General features: G+C 44.6%; 1 long non-coding RNA gene across 3 annotated transcripts; it reads right to left on the bottom strand.

Moving 5' to 3' along the window:
• Positions 1 to 322: 322 nt before the first annotated feature.
• Positions 323 to 17898, bottom strand: LOC139042274 (uncharacterized). Of its 3 annotated transcripts, none has more exons than XR_011498807.1 (5): positions 15698 to 17898; positions 12006 to 12126; positions 6818 to 6916; positions 4452 to 6211; positions 323 to 3958 (listed from the first exon to the last, which is right to left on the bottom strand). It is a non-coding gene; the product is annotated as an uncharacterized lncRNA (long non-coding RNA). The 3 variants fall into 3 exon arrangements; XR_011498806.1 differs by having other exon boundaries at positions 324 to 3958; positions 4439 to 6211; XR_011498805.1 differs by lacking the exon at positions 323 to 3958 and having other exon boundaries at positions 4362 to 6211; positions 15698 to 15904.
• Between the last annotated feature and the right edge of the window lie 7880 nt (positions 17899 to 25778).

The raw sequence follows: 25778 nt of genomic DNA, 5'->3' as shown, positions 1-25778 counted from the left end.
ATATATATTTTTTTTTTTTAAAGATTTTATTTTTCCTTTTCTCCCCAAATACCCCAGTACATAGTTGTATATTTTAGTGTGGGTCCTTCTAGTTGTGGCATGTGGAACACCACCTCAACGTGGCCTGATGAGTGGTGCCATGTCCGTGCCCAGGATCAGAACCGGCAAAACCCTGGGCCACCAAAGTGGAGCACGCGAATTTAACCACTCGGCCATGGGGCTGGCCCCAGAAGGGCACTATATATTGATAAAAGGTTCAAGCCACCAAAAAAGACATAACAATTATAGACATATGCATACCTAACAAGAGAGCCCCAAAATATATGAAGCAAATGACAGTATTGCAGGGAGAAATAGAAAATTCTACAGTACTAGTTGGAGACTTCGATACTCCACTTTCAATAATAGATTAAACAACCAGACAGAAGATCAATAAGGAAACAGGGGAATTGAACAACACTATAAACCAACTAGAACTAACAGACATATACAGAACGCTCCACTCAACAACAGCAGTTTCACCTTCCTTCCAAGTGCACATGAAACATTCTCCAGGATAGACTGTTATGTTAGACCACAAAAAAGTTGTACTACATTTTAGAAGATTGAAATCACAAAGTATCTTTTTTAATCATAAGGGAATAAAACTAGAAATTGATAACAGACGGGAAATTGAACAATTTGCAAATAGATGGAAATTAAACACAATACACTCTTAAACCACCAATGAGTCAAAGAAGAAATCACACAAGGGAAATTAGAAAATACATTGAGACAAATGAAAACAAAAACACAACATACCAAAATGTATGGGATGGATCCAGCAAAAGCAGTGCTAAGAGTAAAATTTATAGCTATAAATGCCTACATTATTAAGAAGGAAAGATGTCAAACTAATAACATAACCTTCTACTTTAAGTAACTAGAAAAAGAAGAACAAAGTAAACCCAAAGCCAGCAAAAGGAAGGAAATTAAAAAGATTAAAGATAAGCCAAATAGAGAATAGTTAAAATAGTAAAAAGAATCCACAAAACCAAAAGGTGGTTCTTTTCAAAGATTAACAAAATTGACAAATCTTTCGCTAGATTGACTGAAAAAAAAAGAGAGCGAGAAGGCGCTGTCCTGGTGGAATTATATGGTGAATAGTAGAGACCGGATTAAAATATGGACAGTCTGACCTTGACAGCTGCTTGGGCCCTTCTATGAGAAATTACAAGGTCAATAGTGGTAAGAGAAGAGTAGCCTACGGAAGACAGTATTCAATTTCAGTGTGAGGTATCCTTAATCCGCCTTAACAGGACATTTATAAAGCTTACAGCACAGGTCATGATTTGCATTCAAAAAGTATCTTAATAATGAAAAAAAGCATTTTAATAAATGATAAAAAAGCATTTTGATAAAATACATATCCCATATTTTAACAGATAATAAAAATTTAATTCATTTAATAATACTAATTGAGCCCTCAGGTAAAGGAACTAAAGTAAATTTACAGAGACACAATGATCTTATCCTTTAGAAAGAAGCTTATGATCTATATGGGAGACATAATCAGAATAACAGGCATATATGTACATATATTAAGACTTAAATCAAAGCATTAATTACCTAAGTACTTATCCTGTGGTCCATGGATTATATGCAAAATGTGTTTTTTCCTGAAGAGTGGGTCCATAAATTCCACAGCTTCTTAAAGAATTCTAACCACTGTCACCCCCAAAAAGCTAAGAGTGACTGCTCTAAAACTTTAAACAGGGAAAAATGACTAATACATTCTTAATGTTTGCTTCCATTTACATTTCTTTCTCAATGTTAATTACTGGTTAAATTATGCATTTTGCTTGGTTACCACTTTTTCTAGTCAAGGCTTTTTGGGTCACAGGATAAAGACACTACTTCAAGCTAGGTTAAGCAAAAAGGCCTTTGAGAAAGGCTCTTGAGGTGGCCAATGGAATCCAAGGGCATCAGGTGTAGGTGGGGCCACAGAAGCCAGCAGCCCACTTCCGTCACTCCACTTCTCTCCTGAATTGTCCACTCCACTGGTCTCTCAGCAAACCAGCAGTCACTGCTCATGCATGCAGGTGACCCAGCGCAGCCCCTCACTCCCCAGTTTACACGTCCTCTGTTCACTGACCTGCAGGAATGCTAAATAGCATCTCACCGTCCAATTCAGAACTCTCAGGACTGAGACTCTGCTCGTCCCACTGCTAATCCCATCAACTGTAGCCAGGAAGGCAAGGTCCTGTACAGCAAGCATGCTGCCATGGGGTCTGAACAGGGCAAGTCTCAGCAAAGAGGAGCAGAGGCTGAGAGACACTCCATCTGTGTCTCCTGCTCCACTCAACTGAAAATGAATTTGCTTGTCTGTACACCTGAATGTCAGGAAATTTTCATTTATATGACTCTCTAGAATCTGAAAATATTCTCATTGCCTATAGAGATGATAATTAAGACAAAAGATTTTACTTAAACAATGATCTTACTTTTATTTATTTATTTATTTATTTATTTATTTTATTTATTTATTTTGAGGAAGATTAGCCCTGAGCTAACATCTGCTGCCAATCCTCCTGGGGTTTTTTTTGCTGAGGAAGACTGGCCCTGAGCTGACATCCATGCCCATCTTCCTCTACTTTATATGTGGGATGCCTGCCACACCATGGCTTGCCAAGCAGTGCCATGTTTGCACGTGGGATCCAAACCGGCAAACCCCAGGCCACCAAAGCAGAATGTGCAAACTTAACTGCTGTACCACCGGGCCGGCCCCTGATCTTACTTTTAGATAAAAATCTCCATTAGGTTCATCTAGGTCTTTTATCTTTATTGCAAACCAAGACTTGAGGGATTTGTGTCACTTCCCATATTACAGTTTCAGATCCTGTCTACCATCACCACTACCACCACCACTACTACCACCACCCGCTCACACACATTAGCTAAAAAGACAGATGCGTTCTTGAATATTTATCTTAAAAGTCACAGCTGATCTATTGATTGACAGCAATCCTCTGAAGAGGTGAATCCAAACCTATAGTATCCCATATATATCTTATTTCACAAACCCTCTCCCGTTTTCCAAGAGTGCTGTGAGATCTATGCTTTTTTTTAAAAAATGACTTTAAATGAATATTGCTTTGAGAATTAACTTCAAGTATTTTTCAGTGCCCAGGAAGCTAATAACTGACCTGGAAACCTCAGTGGAGAATCCTGCTCAAAGGGACACACCCAGGAGACTCACACTTCATCGTCCACTACTCAGAGTGGTGGCTGCAGACACTCCCCTCAGCTTCGATGATTCTATCTTAGAGTCCTGTTTGCCATGGACCTCACAAGAGGGTTATACCCAGGTTAATGAGAAATTCTGTGGAAACCATCCTCAACCTTGGCTGTGCATAGGCACCCGTGCCAGACCTCACAGACCCTGAAAAACTTAAAAGCTTCCCAGGTGACACATAATCCCAAGGCTGAAGACTATTGTTACTGCACAAAATTGGGTTCTCTTGCCCAATATGCATAAACCAATTAACTATGGCATCAGCTTTTGGGGGAGAAGTCAGGTTTATTATGAGAGATGAATCTGCAGGGAGACAGGGGGCGTGTGCCATCAGATCTGTCTCCCCACTTCACGATTTGGGGCAAAATCTAAGAGGTTAGGAAGAAGAGGCTGGCACACAGAAACACTGGCAGGACAGGTTTTGAGTGGTGGGCTTCAAGCATTTGTGGTAAAGTTCTAAACATTTATGATGAGGGTCTAAACATTTATGGTAAGGTGGGTAAGGAATTCTAACACCAGATCTTCCAGAATGATGGACCTCTCACTTCTGGTAAGAGTCTGACTTTCAAGTTTGCGTTGTGTCCTGGTCCTTGGATCTGTGGGGAGGAGAATCTTTGGTTCCGTGGTCATTTCAGGTCAAAATTTCTTCTGTGCATGCTCTGGCTACGTGACTTCGCAAATTTTCTGAAAGACAATCCTTAATCACTTTGTTGATAAGAGTTGGGGTCTGTTGGAACTGGCTCTAAATGGGCCCATGGGGACACTATTACATTTGATGGAATTTTCAAACAAAATGTGTGGTATAAATTGCAAAATAAGGCTAGTTTTTTTGCCAAATTTCAGTTTCATTATAAATATGTCTCATTCAGTACACAAAATTTGGAAAAAAGAAAAGAAAAAGGATACACATTCACAACCCACCATAAAGAAACAGCCATTCATACCATTTGTTATATTTTCTACTAATGTTTTTCCTATCCATATTTTTGCATAACTAAAGCCCCAGTGTAAATACACAAAGACATAACACAGAAGTAAAAGTCCTTCCATTGCCTTAAGGCCCATCCCTCCCACCCACTCTCACCCCCCTAGGTCAAAATAAGAACTCGCCAAAGCACAACATTAAAACACAAAAACAGCAAGTCAGGACTTAACTGGTTTTACCTCAGAGCCTCACCAGATAAGAGCTCTTTTAATAACAAAGCTTCCATTTAGCGACAGTGAACTGCCTTGTCCTTCAGATTCTAAGGACCACTTGCTTTGTTGTGTAGTTTCCTTTAAACCTTGCTTAGAAGGCACCTGGAAATTCGTGAGAGGATCTTTGAGTCAACAACCCTGATTCTTGAGCAATGACCTCACCTGATGTCCCCTCCCCGCCCTCCCAAAGCCTCTCCCAATGGCAGTGTGACTGGGATAGATAAAGGGATCCCAGCCCCAGAAGGAACGTCCACCCGACTCCCCACCACCCAAGTGATAGAGTGAGCTGCCAGCTGGAGGGCGCTTCTCCTGCCCTTGAGTGGAGGTGTTAGTTGTCCCTCTCAGATTTCTGACAGCTCCCTCAAGAACAGCTTGCCAAGGACAAGAGTCCTCCTCTGTGAGCAACTGTCCTCCTCTCTGGAAGTCTGAATTGTCTGAATAGTTTGTATTTCAATAGGTTATTGTGCATAAGTAGTTTGCACAATTAATGGAGGGCTAATTAGGGAGAAATAGCTTAAAGAAATGATCGCATACATAGTATATTTATATGCACACACATATATAAATTGTTCATAAAGTGCAACAATTACATGTATATGAATACACATTATTTATATTGAAAAAGAGTGAGTCAGACTTCATTCTAGAACCCACCCCACATGCCCCGTGTGATCCACGGGCAGGTGTGGAATTGACGAAGCCTTCCTCCAGAAGCTCCACCAGACAATCCTTAGTCACAGGAAAGGCCTTTGTCCCTGCAGAGCCCAAATGGAGGCTTTCCAATTTTGTTTGCATAAAATACCACCGTTTTCCAAAGTAAACATTAGCAGAATAATTTAACAGGAACGGCTGTTGTCTTCCTTCTGGGTAAACCATCCATTCTCTAGAATTTAAGGTAAACTAAAGCCTTTACGATCACTCTTTAGAAAATCGCTCCAAAATATTTTCATTGATCAGAATGCTGCCTCGTTTCAAAAGAAATTTGAAGTGCGTTAAGATAAAGAGTGTGTATGCATTAAGATTAACAAAGTAGAAATGAAGACAGCAAGCAGAAAATGAGAAGCACTGTGCTAACCCTGAGAACTATTTGGGTTGAAGAGCAGGTATACAGAGCAGTTAGTAGAAAACCTGGAACACGGTAAGGGCGAGTACGTGGTGGCCGATATTATTATCATTATAAACAATATCACATTTCTCTTCTCAAATACCCATGTTATTTCACCACATGAAGTTGCAACTACTTCCATTTTTAAGGCTTTAAAATGATTTTGAATAATTTAAAATAAACAAGCCACCATTGGATTGGAATTTTTCACAGCGGTCCAGCACTGAGGCTGTGTGCTACTAGGCTGTGTGCGAGCCAGTCTTCTTCTCAGGATCATTTGAGCCTTGTGTTTCAGGCAATTAAAAAGAACAATCGATACTGAACCTCTTAATCTCAAGCTTGTGTGCCCGATGCACAGCAAGCCAAACACTGAGACACTGGTGCTTGGAGATGGAGAAAGATTTAATTAAATTGGCCAAAATGAGTGGATGGGAGCCAGGGTATGCTGGAGTCTGTCTCCCCAAGAACAGAAAGCAGCGGGCTTTTATAGAGCTAAGGGGATTAGGAGGAGACGCTTCAGAGAAACAAAGGGGTCACTCCCCATAAGTCGCTGGGCAATCCGACTTCTGGGCTTCACTGTTGCTGAGGGCCTGCCGTCTGGTGATCGCAACCTCCCCAGAGGCATTCTCTTTCTTCTGCAAAACAAACTCACATGAGACCCAAGTTACCCCTCAAGTTAAACAAGTAAACAGCAAATTGACAAGATTCATCCATGTCTGTGCCGGGAACAGGGTCAAAAGGCCATCGTGTTCTTATGGAATATCCACAGTAACCCTCAGGCACCCTGCTTTGTGATTAAATTAGCAACGTGCTTTTGCCGTTTACTTAGCTCTTTCATCTCTGACTGGAAAATTTGGAGGCAATAAGGTCCCCAATATTTTGGTCTGGAAATCATCTCTCTGATTCCTGGTAGCCATGACAAATAAGAAAAAAGGAGTAAGTTACATTGTTCCCATCACATATAATGGAAAGTTTCAACTGGAAGACTCAGCAAATATTTCTAGCGCAGGTCAGAGAGACTGGAGAATCTAACCAAACAGGATTTTCCTCTTATCCCTCATCTGGATCTGAGATTATCGCTCTCGAGAGCCAACTTTATGGCCATAGGCCCCATTGCAGCCCCTGGGAGTCTCCCAGAAATGCCACAGGTGGGGGGCCTGGAGGAATCCCACTGTGTGCAGCAGACAGTGGTTAGCACCAATGGCACAATTGCAGACCTTGGAAAAAACGAACAAGATTACCTCTGGGCACAAAGGCCAAGTGTCTCCTTCTATGCTCCTCTTTAGCTCTTCTTTTTCACCTTCTGCCAAATCCTTAGGCAATTCCATTTCTAGATTCACCTGAGATGATACCAGAAGGCAGCTTACAAAATACTACCTCCACTCAGGTCTGCTGGTGCAGTGCATGGTAGGCACTCAATAAATAAGTGACTGAGAACCAGAAAGCATCCAGAACAAAAATGACCTTGATGGTTCAAGTTCAGTTCAGAAAATATTTTTTTAAAGAGGGGAATGAGTTGTCAAAATTGTCATAATGCGACCTCATGGATTTCCCCATTTACGCAGCCTCCTCTTTCGATCTGTTGGATGTTCCCTCAATCTCTATGATTATTCAGTTCTCCTCATTTTATCAGAAACCATCATCAACTATTATTATTTAGCAATTCTGCCTTAATGAGATTGAGAAGACTTGGGGTGAGAGGAGAAACAGCAGATGGAATATATTCTATTTTCTGAATTGATAAGAAGGGGAAGGAGGGAATGTGGACATGATCAATTTCCATCACTAATCAAATAGAAGATACTAATTTTCTAAAAAGAAAATTTGTAGGTTAAATGCTGGTTTACTTTTCAAAAAAAAATTTTCGTTTAGTCCCAAACCACCAAAATGAACGTAATTTTCTTGGATTTATCTCAAGGCTAATAACTACCTTATCTTGCTTCATTAATGGTTAAGAACCTCTAAAATCTACCTCCCATTCAGTGGAATTTTTATTTAACCAAAGAAATAAGCATTAATCGTTATACTAATTATATTATATACATGTTATATATACTATAAACATATTAGTTATATTAATTATCTATGTATAGTTACACTGATTATGAAAAGTAGAAAAAGTGAGAGAACAATTTGACTTGTAGAGACTTTATATCATTGTTAAATTCTCCAACCCAGTCCCATCACATTCCCACATTAAAATCTTCAGAGACAAAACTATATATGTATATTAAAAAGTCTATTTGTTTACACAAAGGTAGAATTCTAATAGACATGATTCCACCTGTGATGTGAACATAGGTACATAGACTCTTTGTGGCACTGTTATTACATATCGTTGTTTATTTCTTTGGTTAAGTAGAATTTCCAGCTGACACATGGTAGTTGTTAGAGGTGCTTACCCACGAAGATAGCAGCTGGCTTGCCAGGATTAGAACATGCCATGCGGTTCCTCTGATGGCGAGGAGAGCACTTTTTTCCTCTAACCGCTGTGCATCATGACCTTCATCAATCAGCCCAACACCCAATCTTTCAGCCAAGGAGCAGCGGATTCTTAAGAAGCTTTTTTCTTGTTTTTCTCCTGGAATGTTCCTACCACAAGATCAAAGCCACACTCAGAAATATCTCTGCATGGTATCTATGCTGATATTTTTTTCTCAGCACAAAACAAGAAAGAGTGGCATTGGCCCAGTGGTCCAGAAGCTGTTATCCCAGAGATGAGTGAAGGGAGGTAATAAGATCTTTCTGGCTTTATCTCTGATCCCAGAAGCCTGAGTTCCAAAAGGTCAAGACGGCGGCATCTCTTAGAGCTGTGAATTATGGGCCAGGAGCGAACTAAGCTGGGCCTGGATTGAGAGGAGTTAGTGCACGGGGCACAGCAGTCCAGATGTGACTGCCTCACTTGCAGTGTGCCCCAGCATCGCTTAGGCCAACACTCCACCTCCTGCCCTCCTGCCTGCCCAGCCCTTTCTCTTTGCTCCCACTGTGCCTGTCTTCCTCTCAGGGGCTTCACCTGGCTTTCCCTACCCCTTAGCCAGCCTGGCCAATCAGCCTCTGCTCTCTCCTTGTCCTCTTCATGCCTCCGTTTCCACTGCTGCCCTCCCCAGCTGCTCTCTAAATGCTGATGTTCCTGGGTTTCTCTCTTGGGCCCTCCTTGGGTGATTTCACCCACGCCCCTGGCTTCAGCTGCCTCCAGGATGCTAAACTATGTACTGGCAGCCCAGATTTCCAACTCGGCTATCTCCTTATATCCAAGCTCCAGCTGCCTTCTAGAGAGCTCCACCTTGATGTCCTTCTAGCACTGCAGTCAATGTGTGCTTTCATTCAACGAGTCTCCCAGAAGTGCCTCGTGTGGGCATCTGGAGTGACAGTCCCACTTTATACAGCAGACAATGGTTGGCACCAATGGCACAATTGCAGACCTTAGAAAAACTAGCAGATTCCCTTTGGGCACAAAGAAAGAGTGTCTCTTCGTATGCCTTCCTTCAGCTCTTCTTTTTTGCCTTCTGCCAAATCCTTAAGCAGTTCCATTCTTTGATTCGCCTGAGATGATAGAATGCAGTTTATAAAAGCATTTATACCCTCCTCAGGTATCATGGCACAGGGCATGGTGGGCTCCTATTTTCCAAACTAGCAAATTTCTGTCATACCTTCCTCCTTCCCGCACCGTCAGTACCCAGCTCAGCTCAATGCTACATCCTAAATCTCTCTTGATGTTGTCCCTTTCTCTCCATCCCACTGCCTAGGGCAGGCTTCATCACCTTTATCCTCTAACAGCTTCCAGTCTGATTTTCATCACTCCTGTCTCTCTAGGCTGTCTAGTTACCTCCTAAAACACAAATGCATCATGCCAACACACATTTGATGACTTCAGTCGCTTTTAAGTAAAGCCCAACTCCGGCGTCTGGTACACCAGGCCCTTCGAAGTCAGCCTCAGATGACCTTACCAACTGCCTCTCCAGTCACTCCCCAGGAACCCAGGTCTCTATTCCCTCTCAGGTCACCATGCATTGGTCACACTGTCTCCTCAGAATGCCTTTGTCTTTGCCTGTCAAACACCCACTTACCATTTAAAAACCCAGTTCAGACACAAGCCTCCCACCCACCCACCCAGCTCCCTTGGGCAGAGTCCCGCTCTCCCCTGTGCTCCCATGGGCCTGTGGACTTACCTCCTGGAGGACAGGACTGTGCTGTTACTCATCTTACTCAACCACATACCAACCCCACTCCCTAGTGCAATGCATTGACAGGGCAGGTGCTCAAAAATGCCTGTTGGATTTGATTTCACCAGAATAAGAAAGCAGGAAAGCCACAGATTCATTTCCTAACAGTCTCATTACATTTTAAGTATCTCCTCTCCCTACAACAGATACTATTGAAATGAGAATCTAATCTGATGGATGGATATTTATTGAAAGGGCTTCTGGAAGCAAAGAATAAGCTCTTAAGAGAAACTCTCCCGGTGGAAGCCTGTTCCGAAGGTAACAGAAACCTCCCCTTGAGTGGTCACAGTCTTCACTTGAACAACCTGGAGTGTGGCGGGGAGGTGGGCGGGGGAGGAGGGAGTAGGAAAATTTGTTCCCATCAAAAGGAAAAAAGAAATGGTGCTGTAAACCCCCCCAGAGTTAGAACCACTATCCCATAACTTAACCCTCTCATACGTGTCTACGTGCACAATTCGCTTAGGCTGATAGAGAAGTAACTGGACTTAGTAAACCGCAAAGAGCAAATGAAACTGCACGGTGAGCAGACAAGGACGTGAGGAATGGGGAGCAGGGAGTGGGGAGGCCGCGCAGGTGCTGTCTCTGCCAACTCTGATGGAGTCTCTTCCCCTCCCCCTGACTTCCTTCTTCCCAGTTGTTTAAGGAGAGCCTTTCAGAAGGCTGGGTCATCTGGAAGGCTGGGGAGTTGTTAAAGGAAAAGCTGGCAAGGGGTGGAGAGGAGAGAAGGCTGTGAGGAGGAGATGGAAATGTCATTTGGGTTTGGGGACAGCAGGATGGTGTGGAAGCGTCTCTCTCTCGCTTGCTCCCCTGCTGGAATTCAGGCCCTGATTGACTCTCTCCTGGATTGTTTTCCCTGGTGACTAACCTCAGTGACCCATCATCACCTCTGCCTACGATTACTGTGGTCTCCAGGCTGCCACCAGAGTGGTGTCTCGAATGGGCTAATCTAACCATGTCTTTTCCCTGCTTCCCAGGGCGCCGTTCTATTATGGGATTAACTCAAGTGCTTCAGCCAAACAGCATCCACGGGCCTCCCAGTCCTAACCCCTGCCTGCTTCTTCAGACTTCTCTCCTGACCTCCCCACCTCACATCCCAGCTTATGGGTCTCTGCCTGTCATCTGTTGCCTCCGTGCACTTGTTCATGCCCTTCTCTTTGCTTGGAATCTCCTTTCAAGATTTAGGTCAGGCGTCTTGTCTTCAACAAAGATACACACACACACAGATACTCAGACACACTCAGAGACACAGATACACATTGAGACAGACACATGTATAGATACATACATAGACATACACAAAGATAGTCGGACACACGTGTACACACATGCACACACCGTATGACACCACACACCAAGACTGGGCTAAAGCTCCTTCTCTGAGCTCTCATAGCGCCTTATCCAGACCTCTGTCACTGAACTGATCAGCTTTTACTGACAAATCTGTCCTTCTATCTCGATGATAAATTGTTCCAGGTCAAAGGCCATGCCCTTTGTCACTTTAAACACCCCACCCTTCCTCACACACTGTCTAATTCATAGTGGGCCATCAATAAAGCTTTGCTAAACTGAACCCAACAATAATTCCAAGGCAGGCCAGAGGGACTGGGAAATGGAATGGCTTCCCCAGTGACCAAATCTAAAATTTATTCTCCCGTCCAAATCTCTGGGCAAGGGCAGATTGCGACCTTCCATGGCAATGACAGTGACAGCATCACCCCGCCATCAAGTCTTATCCTTGCCCCTTAAAACACACAAAAACATCGTACTCCTAAAACTTGGCCCTTAGCCATTGAGTTCAAGGCCTTTCTCCAATTTGAGATATTCAGCAGAATAAACTAAGTTGATGCCACTTCTAGGCAGCCAGAAGGAGACAGCAAAGAAATGCTTCGAGCTTCATTCAGCACTTTTTCATCTCCCATTTGTCTCCTAAATTAAAACCCTTCCGAGGCAGAAGCTACGTCTGATTATTCTTTGTGTTTCTCACGGTTCCTAGAAGAACACTGGCAGTAAGAATGGCGAAGCGTTGGAGAAGAAGGTGGGATAGAATGGGACATGGGCCCTTCGAATTTTCCACAGGAAAAAAAACATGTAACCTGGAGATTTAATAAAACCTACAAAAATGTAGACACTACCTATGTAAATTGCAGGAACTCAGCTGGGTTTCTATTTGTTCCAGGCAGTCTACACACTGGTATAGTCCACTCACCTGCGTCACATCACAGTCACAAGCACAGGCTCTGGGACCAGACAGCTCTGGTCAGAATCCCGATTCTGTCATGCACCAGCGGTCCACACTGGGGTGGCCTCTTGAGTCTCAGTATCCGCGTCTGGAAAGAGGAGAATAACTCAGACTGCACCGGCAGGGTGTGGAGCTCTCAGCTTGGTGTTGGGCACACAGGTGTGGTCTACCAGCAGTTGCTCTTTGTTGTTGTTGTTGTTATGAGGGCATTGAAATTTGAAATGAGAGCAGAAGTTCTAAATCAGAGCAGAACACTATTAAAATATTGGTGGGTTTGACCATTTGGAGAGGTGTAATGAGAGAGACTGCATCTGAAAGTAAGTGTAGACAAAAAGAAAATTAGTAAAGCAACTTGTTACAACCCAAGACTGGCACGTAGGCAGCACCTCTCCTTGGCAAAATAGGGCAGGTGGGGAGGAGGGAAGATGTGTCTGGCCACTAACAGAGGGTCAGCACTCAAACCTCATTTAGGTTCCAGACGGCAGCAAGTTCCCACCTGGAGAGGGGGAAGCAGCCCCAGAAACTCAGGCATCAGGTGATCTGGTCCGGAATTCCAGCTCCCAGGAAGAGAGACAGTGAGAACCACGCAGAAGCCATGTCCTCTGGTGATGAAGCCCTGGGCTTCTCCTGAGGTTCTGGACACCCCTACTCCGCCCACGGGATTGGTAGCCAAGCGCAGCTGGGACCAAGATGGGAACCTGGGGGCCAGCTAGGGGCCCCATTGTGCAACCTAAATGTATACAATTTTTATTTGTCAATCATACATCAACAAAGCTGGGGGGGAAATAACTAACCAGAGAAAAGATAACATTGAAAATAAAGGGAACCAGCCCTGATGGCCTAGAGGTTAAAGTTCGGAGTTCTCACTGCTTCAGCGGCCTGGGTTCCTTTCTGGGTTGCAGAACCACACCGCCTGTCTATCAGTTGCCACACTGTGGTGGCAACTCACATAGAAGAACTAGAAGGACTTACAAGTAGGATATACAACCATGCACTGGGGCTTTGGGGAGGAAAAAAAAGGAATCGTGATTCCTGTATAGTGTCCTTCCCACTACTGCAGCCAAGCATTATCTATTCAGAGGATATCTGCAGCTATTTTTACATCCCGGCCTGCGCTCTGGTGAGCTCCACCCAGGCAACCCTGAGACCACCTCACTCCCCCCTGCCTCCCTCTACCTCTCCCTACCCCAGCCTTTCCATGGTTTGTTTACAGTGTGAGCCACCAAGTGCTCCCTTTCCTTAAGCTACTTTGAGTTGAGTTTCAGTCACTTGGGAATAAAGAATACAGACTAACTGTAAATAGAGCTGAGCACTAAGTACAGGGAGCAGAAGCCAAAAGACACAAAGAGAGGCAGCAACCAATCGAGTTGTGGGAATGCTGCGTCTCCAGCACACACACTGTATCTGGCACATAGTAGGTACTCAAGAGGGATTTGGTGACGAAATGGCAGAGAGGCAACCAACGAACCTCTCCCGAGAGCAGAGAGGTGCGTCTGCCGCCAGAGCTGCTCTGGACCCCAGGCTTCCTCCCAGGGCTCTCTGAGTGAGTCCCGGCTGTGTCTGCCCTCAACACCATGAGGCTGGGAGGGGCCGCCCTGACATCCCGTCCTCCTATCTGCCACATGAGTGTTTACAATGAACTTGGCCACGACCCTCTGAGTACTAGAGGTGATCTCAGTGCGTCTGTATTTCTTGCAACCAGAAGTGCCAAATATGCTTTGTGTCCTAACAGCTGCAAGATACAGATGGGCATCTGGGTCTTATAAATGAGGTTAAGGCTCAGAGACATCAGGCAACTTGCCCACGGGCACAATGCACCCAGAAGCAGGTAGCACCATCACAGTTTTCATCAAAGCCTTTTCCAAGTGCCACGCTCCTTCCTTGATCTCCTCCACTGAGAATTATTTCTCCTTTCTACGTTTCCCCTAATCCACCCTTCCTTTCCTGCTGCCCCTTCTTGTCCTCAGGAATGGCTTTGGGCCTGTGAGTGCTTTAGGGAGCAGAAATCTCTCTTGGAGAGAGGAGAAGGCATACAGGTCAGGGACAGGGGACACATCAACCCACAGCATTCCGTGGCTCCCTGGGGCTCTGGTGCTTGCACTGTCAGACCCCCACTTCCCGTGGCCCCTGGATCCATCCGCTTGCTTATCCAGATGCTGTCTCCAAGGCTCCCCCAGCTTGCACACAGATGCTACGTCTCTCACCCCAGTTTGACTTGGTTCATTCCCAGCTTGCGGTTTCAGCACTTGGCCTCTCAGTCAGTCAGGAGTGGCCTATGACATCACCCCAGGCCTTCACCACGAGGATTCCAAAATCTGTGGGAAGTTCCAGGCTGGTTTCCTCACTGCCTGCTCCCCCTGGTGCTCAGTCCCACCTTGGCAGCTGTTCTGTAGGTCTGAGGCCTGGTCCCCCATTTCTTCTATCTGGTTTAACTGTCTCTGTCTTCCATGCCTCAGCCCAAGTCCCTCCCCAATGACACCAGCCCCATGGTTCCTTCTCCTCCCCAACACCATACCAGGAGTTACCTTTAACCACGCATTGGGCCACTTGACTTAGAATTACTTTTCTATAGTTACATACTCTCCTATTGTTCTCTGATTGTACAATATCTTCCTCTATTGAATCCCTTTAAAGATTAGGGTCTACAAGACTGCAAGATTACATCTTAGAGTTCCTTTATAACCCTTATATATCCTACGACAGAACTTCCTAAGTCTATAGGAAATGCTCAACAACTATCCCTCATAAACATAGTAAATCAAGAATTGGCTGTATGCACATATGAAGGTGGATCTCAACAAACCAGATCTACGGAGGTATAGCTAGTCTATTACCCGGGAAAAACATGTATTTGAGTGCCTGCTATAGTTTAGGAACTGAGCTACTTTGGAAGAGAAAAGAAAACAAAATGAGAATAAGTTACAAGCTCTGCTCCCTAAGCCTCACAGTCTGCTGGGGGAGCAGAACCACAAATTCACGATTTAGAACAACACGATAAATGCAACGATTAAAATATCTACAGCATTCTGTAGTGGAAGCAGGGGACAAAGTCACTGTGATGCCTGAGAGAATGTAAGAAGACTCACAGAACGCTTGATTTGGGTCTTGAAGCATGAGTAGAAGTTTGCCCATCAGAACTGAAAGAATGTTTTCCTGGGAGTTGTGGTCATTTACCCTGTTATATGGACACTAACCCATCTGCTCAGCCATTTTAACGCTGGATCAAGAGCTGGGGTGAAATACTGGTTCTAGCAGAATACCCTTGTGGGACCAGGGCCCTGAGACTCGCATGTGACCTATAATCTTAGTTTCAATGTAACATCTTCCAAAGCAATTAAAAATAGTTTACCCATAGATTGACATTGAATTCCCTTGTCTGCACCCAATTAAAAAAATAATAATAGCAACTTTATTAGATCTAAAATAAGCCCTGATTAGAAACAGCCTGTTTAAAAATCAATAAACTTTTCTTAATCCCCGCAGTGGAAAAAGAGAGAGGCTCCTCTCTGTCTTCCCTAAAAAGTCAGTATTTATACAAAGCATTACGTCGCAGGCTTCAGAGACGCAGAGGTGCCCTGGCTTCCACCCGGCCGCCCTCGCCCTCTGAATCCCGCATGACTTATTTGGCTATAACTAATCTCAGCTCCAGGCTTGCTTACATTTTTGGGTTACCCTTTCGCCTGGAATGCATCTCAGTGTTCTCATTAGCGCTGTCTTCCCAGCTCCGGCCCGGCCCTCGATCTCCTTTTGTTGCTGTTACTTTCTGTCCTGCCATTAGTAATCTTGACTGCTCTCAGCGCGCAGCCAGGCCTGGTGTGTTCCCCATCAGGCTGACACTTTCTGTTCCCGCGCCAGAGCAAGGCCCAGACTCCTCCCTCCCTCGCCTCTCCCCACAGCCAAGCACCCCTGTGCCCTTCCTGGGTATTTACAGTAGGAGTTTTTTGTTAATTCTTTTTCTAATTATAAAATATGTTTTATGCTTTTTATAGAAGACTACAAAGAAAAATATTGAGAAAATCCTTATAATCCACACTTAGAGTCAAACTATTTTTCTAGCATAATCCTTATTTAAAATATATTTTGCTGTATGTTTCATTAAAAAAGTACTATATCTCTTGATGTGATATGATGAGAATGGCACTTAACTTCTGTGGTCTTTTCCCCAAAAATTCATAACCCTAGTCTAATCATAAGGAAAACATCAGATAAACCCAAATTGAGCGACATTCTACAAAATTTCTGAGCAGAACTCCTCAAAACTATCAAAGTCATCAAGAACAAGGAAAGTCTGAGAAAACATCAGTCTACAGGAACCTAAAGAGATATGATCACTAACGTAATGGGGTATCCTGGATGGGGTCCCAGAACAGGAAGAGGACATTACACGAAAACTAAAAAGCCCATGAGAGGGTATACATTAGTTAAGAATAATGTATTGATATTGATTCATTAGTTGCGACAAATGTAAGATGTTAACAACAGGGGAAACTGGATACCTGAAATATGGGAATTCTCTACATTATCTTTGCAACTTTTCTGTAAATCTAAAACTATGCTCAAATTTAAAGTTTATTTTTAAAAAGTGCTACATGACCATTGGGGAACAAATTCAGACAATATGGAAGTGTGTAAAATAAAAGGCAATAGCCCCCTCCTTCCATCTCCCCATCTCACAGTTGGCACCAGCCTTATTTTTTGGAAATGTTTCCTCTTTATTGCATAGTTTAGCTCATGCTGCAAACGCAATTTCCAGTCGTGGCTTTTTTGTTTAGCGTTGCAACATAAGCTTTTTCCCACGTCCTTAAGAACTTCGTAAAGACAATTTCGTTCATTGCACGGTTTTCTTGCCTAAATTAGTTGTGATCCAGCCATTATGTTTGTAGAAGGTTTGCTTTCACTATCCACGTCTTAGAATGTTTCCTCCTGCAAAGAACTGCTCGTCTGCTTTCTCCAAGCAATAAGGAAGACAGCAAAATCTTCATCTGTTCTCTTCTGGGCCCTCCGGAAAACTTGCTTAGTCAAATGTGTTTCAGCAGAGTTCGTAAGTTGAAAGTCGTTCTTTTCCTGATCTCTCCCCCACCTTTATTTCTCATGATGTAGGGATTTATAATCTGTTGGGGATAACCCAGGTGTTGTCATTTTGATAGCTAAAATGTGGAATCTTTGAACCTTGATGTAGTGGATTGAACAGTGTCTCCCCAAAATTCATATCCACCTGGAACCTCAGAATGGGACCTTATTTCAAAACAGGGTCTTTGCAGATGTAATTTGGTAAAATGAGGTCGTACTAGATTAGGGTGGCCCCTAACTCCAATGACTGGGGTACATGGGAAGACACAGAGACACACAGAGAGAAGAACGCCATGTGAAGACTGAGACAGAGGTTGGAGAGATGTGTCTACAAGCCAAGGAATGCCAAGGGTTGCTGGCAACCACCAGAAGCCAAGAGAGAGGCACAGAACAGATTCTCCTTCAGAGCCCCTGAGACGGAACCAATGCTGCCTACATCTTGATTTTGGACTTGTAGTCTTCAGAATGGTGACGGAATAAATTTCTGTTGTTTTGAGCCACCCAGTTGGTGGTGTCTTGTTCTGGCAGCCCTTGCAAACTAGGCAGAGTAGGCTGTGGCCTCAGGGGGCCTGGGTCTGAACAAAGCTCTGGCGCTTGTGTTGAGAAAGGGGCAATGGCTGCCACTCTGAGGGGCAAAGAGGTATCTAGGGGGTGACCACAGAGATCACGGGTACCAGGCATTGAACAAAGGTCCCGTCAGAGGGCAACTGTTTTGTGTCATTTCCCTTCTCTTCAATCCTCCCCGCCGGTGGCCATTTCTTTCTGGTCAGAGGGAAAGAAGACCACAAAAATCAGTTCCCCCCCCCCCCCACACACACACACACACTTTTATCTGCATCCACATTATTTCTAGGAGATTTAAGTTGTGGTTTGCCAGAATATGCCTTTGATATGCAAGGCCTCCAGATTGAAATATGTTGATTTCAGAGCCTTGGCTATGACAAAATAAATTACTTCAGCACTTCATTTCTTTTAAATTATTTATAGTGAATTTCCTTTGAGAACACACGCACGCACACACAAAAAAACCCTTACCAGTGATTGCTGAATGTGTTTTCCAATTTTTCTAAAATGAGCTTATATTAGTTACATAAAGAAAACATTTTTTATAAAATTTCCTTTAAAAGAGTGGTGTTGCATCTGCCCACACAACCTGATTGCAGATGGGGAGATTCTCCTCAGATGAAGGGCTCAAGGTTAGAGAGGAAGATGTACGACGTTGGCAATCACTTTCCGATGTGTGAGACCTGGGGACCGCTCAGGTCCAAGGGGTAATTGTCTTTAGGATGCTGTGAGGTACCACGAGGGCCTGAGGTGAGTGTGTGGTGAGGGGTGAATTCCTCTTGTGGGGCTGAGGTGGGGGCAGAGTGGGGATGGTGTTAGAGAGCAGTCTTGAGGAAGTTTAATGACTTATAGTACAACTATGGGGTCAGAATGGCAAGAGAAAATACTTCTCAGTCTTTCCCTGGGCTGCTGTGGATGATTGAAAACTGAGGCAGGAGGGTGAGGTTTGCGGGCAGAAGGGAGCGCTCCTGTGGTTCACCACAGGAAGGCAGGCCACACCTGCCGACAGGCGCCTTCTTGTCCTCTGAAGTTCTCAGCGTCTTTTTCTGTGTTAGTTATCTATTGCTGCGTAACCTCAAAACCCAGTGGCTTAACACAATGATAAACATTTATTACCTCAGAGTTTCTGTGGATAAGGAATTTGGGAGTGAATTAGCAGGATAATTCTGGCTTGGGATCTCTCCTGAGGTTGCAGTCAAGATGTCAGCCAAGGCTGCAGTCACGTGAGAGATTGACTGAGACTGGAGGATCTGCTCCCAGAAAGGCTCACTCACACATCAGACAACCTGGTGCAGGCTGTTGGCAAGAGGTCTCAGTTCCTTGCCAAGTGGACTCCTCCGCAGGGTTGGCTTCCCCCAAAGCAAGTGATCCAAGAGAGAGCAGGGCAGATACTGTGCTGTTTTTTACGACATAGTCTCAGAAGTCACACATTGCTTCATTTCCACAACATCGTATTGGTTACACAGGTTGGCCCTATTCAGTATGGGAGGAGCTAGAAAACCAGGAGGTAAGGGTCATTGGGCGCCATCTTGGAGGCTGGCTGCCACACTCTACACAGAGCTAAGCCTCCAGTGTAGCTGCATCACTGATTCCATGGCTGACTGAGTGCTCGGAGACAAACTCTGGCGCTAGGGACTTGCAAAACTTGGGCAACAATGTATTCTTTCCGAACCCTCAGAGTGAAGCGTTCAAAATATGCCTGGCCATATTGGGAACCTGGGAAAGATCCTGAGCGTTATCCCCAAGAGGTCAGAAATTCAAGACAAACCTCACTCTACCCTTACTTAACAATATCCCTCAACATTATTTTAACCATCTTTTCATTTTGACATGAATTTCACGAATCATTAAATGCACAAATCTCTGGTGTACGTTTTCCCAGTTTTGAATAATGCCTCATACCTGCATAACCCAAACCCCTATGGAAATAGAAAAATGTCCCTTCATGATACTTCCCAGTCAATCCACCCACCCAGCACACACACACACACACACACACACTCAGACAACCACTCTTCTGATATGTTTCCACCATATCTTTCCACTGGAAAGATATCTTTTACAGTGTAAAACACTGCATCTTTTGTATGTTCTAGAATTTCAAATAAATGCAGTCATACAGCTGTACTCTTTTGTGCCTGGTTTCTTTTTTAGCCAGCATGTTGACTCATTCATGCTGTCATGCGCCAGTAATTTGTTTCCCCTAACGTTATTTTTTACATGAAGAAGAACTACAGATGAACAGAAGGATAGTACAGTGAACCCCCATGGACCCTTGACCTAGATCCACCAGTTGTTAACGTTTTGCCACATTTGCTTTAACTCTCTCAGTTTCTTTTTCTTTCTCTTTACTGAACCCCTTGAAAGTTGCAGATATCAGGACTCTTCATCCCTAAATACTTCAGCATGTGCTCCTAAGAACAAAGACAACCTCTTATATAACCACTTGCCATTATCCTGCCCAAGACATTTGACATTGATACAATATTATCCAATATATAGTCCATATTCAATTTCTCCAATAACGTTCCTTAGTGAAGGGCAGATACACATCTTAGGAAGTGTGGTGGGGTTCGGGAATACAAGGTTAGCTGTCCTGACCTTGGCCCCTTCCTTGTCTCTCTCTCTCCATCACTTCAACACGGCCATCCAGTGTGCCCTCTGCCCTGACTTGGGTAGTCACCCAGCTTTCCTAAACCTGCCCAACTCCTCCTGGGGAGTTTATTTCAGCTCTATTTATAGGAACTTTCCTTCCCTTTCCTTTAGTGGCCAATTCCTCCATGTTATACCCCACATGCTCACATGTACTTCTCCCCAGGGGTCATTTGGATGAACCTCTGTGATGAACAGCAAACAGTTCTTGTCCCTTCCTCGAGGAAATAATATCCCCTCCTCATTTTTTTGTGTTCAGATCTAACTGCTTAAATAAACCTTCCTCTTCTCAGTCCTTCCCCCCAACAAACAGGAGGGAGGGGAGGGATGGGCCCAGGTATGTAGTTCACAGACCAACATTGGGGAGGAAGGCCTGGCCCGTCTGGAGGAGCAGCATCAGACCCCAGTGAGTCCTGCACACCTGCCTGCCCAGGAACCATCTGGGACTGTGCAAAAGGAGCTAGACATTTACTCTGAAGAATTCATTCCAGCCTTAGTGACTGCCCATGACTGAGAGCCTGGCCTCATGAACAAGTGGCGGCGGCTCCTTCTGCTTCTTGTCTAGTGGTTGGAAGCAAAGAATCAGAAAAGTACCTTTTCAGTGCCCAGAGATGTATGGCTATCAAAACCGATTTCAGCACTTCGGCAGAAAACGCCAGCCTTTCCTGCTGCACCTGCCTGCTACTTGTAACTTAATTCACTGCAGGAAACCGCCCCCCCCCCCCCAAAAAAGCTCTGCACAATCCATGTAGTGAAGGCCACCCTCTTGCTTCTGGCAGTCTGAGCGCCTCTACTTTATTTTATTTTTGATCCACATTCATTTATTACCACTTTGTTTACTTTTTATTAAAGTACAATTGACGTACAACATCCTATTAGTTTCAGGTGTACATCAGAACGATTCGATATTTCTATACATTACGAAATAATCACCATGATAAGTCTATTACCATTTGTCACCACACAAAGTTATTACAATATTATTGACTCTATCCCCATGCTCTACATTACAACCCTGTGACTTATTTATTTTATAGCTGGAAGTTTGTACCTCTTAATCCGCTTCACCTATTTCGCCCACCTTCAGCCCCTCCCCCCTCTGGTAACCACCAGTTTGTTCTCTGTATTTGTGAGTCTGTTTCCGTTTTGTTTGTTGTTTTGTTTCTTAGGTGCCACATATAAGTGAAATCATATGGTATTTGTCTTCCTCTGTCTGACATTTCAATTAGCATAAAACCGTCTAGGTCCATCCGTGTTGTCACAAATGGCAAGATTTCATTTTTTTATGGCTGAGTAATATTTGTATGTGTGTGTGTATGTGTGTGTGTGTATACACACCACACCTTTAACTATTCATCCACCGATAGACACATAAGTTGCTTCCATATCTTGGCTACTGTGAATAAGGCTGCAATGAACATGGGTTGCATGTATCTTTACTTCAGATATTCACATGACTGGGCCTCCAGAAGGCATGATGCCTGGAAGAGGAATGCTGGTGCCTGTGAGACCAACTGTGGGGTTGGGGGAGGTCGTTAGTTACCAGGAAAGTTCACCAGGTATTTTGAAAGCCAACTCAAAAAATAGTGCTTTTGTCACTTCCAAAGGCTAGGAGAAGAGTTACATGGGAAGGATGACAGAATAGATAGGAATGGGAAGGAGCCCGCCTTGCACTGTTCACCCTCTAAGGCTTAATCAAGCACCCCCCCCTCCTCCACACACACACCCTTTCCCAAGGGCCCTCGCTCACTTAGTGCTCCCCTTTCTGTCATCCTGGGCACTTCTTATCTGGGTCATTCATCTCATGTTTAGCCATATGTTGTATTAGAGACTTGAGGTGGCTTACAAAAACATAAAATAAAGATAAAAAACTCAGGTATAATATCGGCACAGAGAAAAGCACAGTCTTACACAGTTACTAAAAGGGGGCCAGAAATTTTCTCTAAGTCTCCTGGAGGCCAAAGCTAAAGGGCAGAGCCTCCTTGCAGGGGCTGCACAGGGTCCTGAGCTATGATCACACTGGCTTTTAGGGATAGAACCTCTTCTCTCAAAACTGAGAACTGAGAAAAATCTCCCTGGTGGGCCCAGCCAGAGGGCTCCGCTAACCCATCTTATCCGAGAAGACTGCTAATTTTTCATGATAGTGTGGGGTTTTTGTTTTGTTTTGTTTTTTGGTTGTGGTTCCCTTTTTTTTTTTAATCAAAGCCACAAGTTGGCTCAAATAACTTAACATTGCCATGGCAACGAACTCCTTTGGGAGAAACAAGAAAACCATAAGTTGATGCAAATGGACAAGAAAGAATGACAGGAAGAGGGAGAGGATGGGAGAGGCATTTTACAGCTTATCAAGATCAAAGGACAGAAACTTACCTGTAAAAAAAAATAAAAGCTCAAACTCCCACACCAGGAACCATGTCTAAAGTTTGCTGCACCCCCACTACACCACCCATCACAGTGATTGACCCGGAGTAGTTCCTAATTGTTGTTATTTATCAGCGTCGTTAGCACCGCCTACCTGTAACTTACAATAGGTAACAACTGCTTCCTTCATCTCTTGTCCGAGGAGCTATAGCTGGAGAGAGGCTGCAGTGTGTCGATTTGCCGGTAGGTGCCGCCAGCGAACACGATGCCGAGAAGCCTGAGAACGCAAAATTCTTCCCTACTTTAAAACTTTCCACGGAACCTCAATGTGGGCAGCGGAAAGTCCGAATTCCTAACTACGACATCTCAGGCTCTTCAGAATTGACCCAACTCACTTTTTATGGGCTTCGTTCTTACCAGCTCAGGCACCCGTTCAATCAGCAGCGGTGTATTGAACATTTATTTTTTGTAAGATGCTCCGCGGGGCGCTGGAAATAAAAAGATGACAGAGATGTTGAGATTTCATCCCCCGCTCTGGAGAGCACACTGCCTACTCTGCCTAGGAAAAGGCTAAGCTGCTATTTTAAAGAGACATCTACACACACACACACACACACACACGGTGGCTTAAAGAAGATTCAATTTATTTATTTCTCAAGCAAGAAACCAGAGGTGAGTGGTCCAGATTGATGGGGCTGCTCAGCTCCATTGGGTCAGCTGGGGATCTGGCTTCTTCCCATCTTGTCGTGCGTCATCATCCGTTGGATATTCTCCTTGGTTGCATGGTCAAAGCTGGGTCATGATCTCATCCATGCTTCAGCCTGGTAAAGGAAAAGAGAAAGAGAAAAAGTGGAGGGCAAGCAATTTCCCTGTACGCCAGAAACACAGATGGTGCACCTGCCCTTCTGCCCACATTCTAGGGCGTGGACCTAGGTGTGTGGCTGCATCTGTCTGCAAAGAGGCTGGGAAATGCAGTCTTCAGCTGCGTGCCTAGCTAGTAGTCAAAAGTTGCAACTACCAGTCTGGTCAGAAAGCATCTGTTTTTTTCACACAACTTTACTTTTAATTGGTTCATGAAACAATTTTGTGTCTTCTAGCATTGCTGTCAATTGTAATCGTACTGGCAGGGTTTAGAAATGCCCGTTCAGAGAAATTTGGGGTGAACAGAATATCCTGTAGCGGTTTACTGTGCACACATCATATTCATGAGATATATTCCTGCCCATCGGAGATGACAAGTGATATCACAATGACAACTGAGCTGATAAAATTCCAGTGAAATGAAACTTAGGATCAAGTTTATTTTCTACTCATGGGGATATGACATTTGAGTTGGCATCTTGAGGCATGAGTATAAACTGGCCAGGTGGGAAAGGAGGAAGAACATTCCAGAATGTGAACAGCATGTGTAGAGGTCTGCAGTCATGGCGGGGGCAAGTTTATTCATACATTCGTTACGGGGAGCAGTTATGTGTATGGGCAGGGAAGGCAGGAGAGTAACTGGAGAAACAGAATGGAATCAGACTGTGCTAAGCTTTATACTCCAAACTAAGGATCTCGGATTTACCCTGCAGAGCCTTGGGTCCCCCTCCCACTCCAAGAGCCACACTTGGGTCCCCAAACTTTCTGTCCCTCCATGTGGGTGGGCTCCAGGCAGCCAAGGTGTAGTATTCGCCCCACTGTCTCACTCACAGTGAGCTGGCGGCTCCGGAGATAAACACCTGACCAGGACAAGCCAATCAGATCCTCCGTCCTAGGAATTTGGAAGTGGGACAGAAACCGCCAGTCCCTCCCTAACTGTGGCTGGAACTATGACAAATACACGTGGAAGCTGTGGGGCAGCCCTAAGAGCAGAGTGAATGCAGCATCGGACAAAGCGGGTCCGCAGAGGCTGCAAGGCTGACGCAGGTGTGCAGAGCAGAGCAGGGACGAGGGTCAGTAAGGGCATTTCTCGGATTTCCGCCCAATGTCCAGCTCCTAGTTCCAGTTCTTTCCTGAGGCTGGCTGCATTCTCCATGACTTGGGTTCTACAATGCCCTCCTTGCAACAACCCTTCTCTTTTTTTTCTTAAAATAGCTTGAGTAATAAATCACTTAAGGTATAGGCTAAGCTGCTGTTGCTGCTGCTACAAGAGAGATCCCCAAAAGTAACTCAAACAAGAAATTTTATTTCTTGGAGGGCAGGCTGCCCAGGGAGGTTGGGGGCTCCGTGGCACTAGACATCCGGGGAACCAGGCTCCTGTCTCCCTCCTCAGCCATCTCCTAGAGTGTTGCCCTTCTCTGCAAGATCAAAGCTGGCTCCCAGCACTAAATCTGCATTCCAGCCACCAGGAGGGAAGAAGATACCAGCAAGGCATGTGCCCAGGATTTTTAAGGGCGAGACTTAGAAATGGCACACTGTGCTTGCATCCACGGGCCTTAGCTGGATAGCCACATGTCCGGTAGAAACTATTCTGTGAAAGGAGGAGAAAACGGACATGGGGGAATAATTGGCTGTCTGCCCCAAGGTAGTTTCTGTAGATTGCACCCAAAGAGCCCCCACCTGAGCTCCTCCACGAGGCTCCTCTTGACTGCTTCAGGCCAACCCACGTCTCCCTTTTCTGTACTTGGTTCTCAGGCTGTATCACTGCACGGCATTCACCTGTTTACCTATGCAGAAGAGACTGCTAGTTATCGCCAAATTCTGTTCTTTTTCTTTTCCTTAGTTGTTAAATTCACCTCCCCCAAGTTTTGTGTTTGGCACATGGCTGAATGGAATAAAGCTATTATTTGCCAGGCTCCCTTATGGCTGGGTGTGGCCATGTGATTAAGTTCTGGCCAATGAGATGCAAACGATGTGTGACAGCTTCTGAGAAACCTTCATAAAAGACAGCTGGCATGCATCCTTTGTCATTTCTTCCTCTCTCCCACATTCCTGCTGGTTGGAATAACAACATAATGGCTGGAGCTATGGCAGCCATGTGAAACCACGAGATGATCTTGGGAATGAAAGTGATGCACATAAGGGCAACAAGAAGTCCTGGTTCACAACACTGTGGTGTGCCACACTAGCTCTGGGTTACTACAGCTATTATTTTTGAGATGAAAATAACCA

Source organism: Equus asinus, chromosome 27 (genome assembly GCF_041296235.1).
Source record: "Equus asinus isolate D_3611 breed Donkey chromosome 27, EquAss-T2T_v2, whole genome shotgun sequence".
NCBI lineage: Eukaryota > Metazoa > Chordata > Mammalia > Perissodactyla > Equidae > Equus > Equus asinus.
The sequence above is the reverse complement of the archived record's forward strand: the minus strand, read 5'-3'. Positions and strand labels throughout refer to the sequence as shown.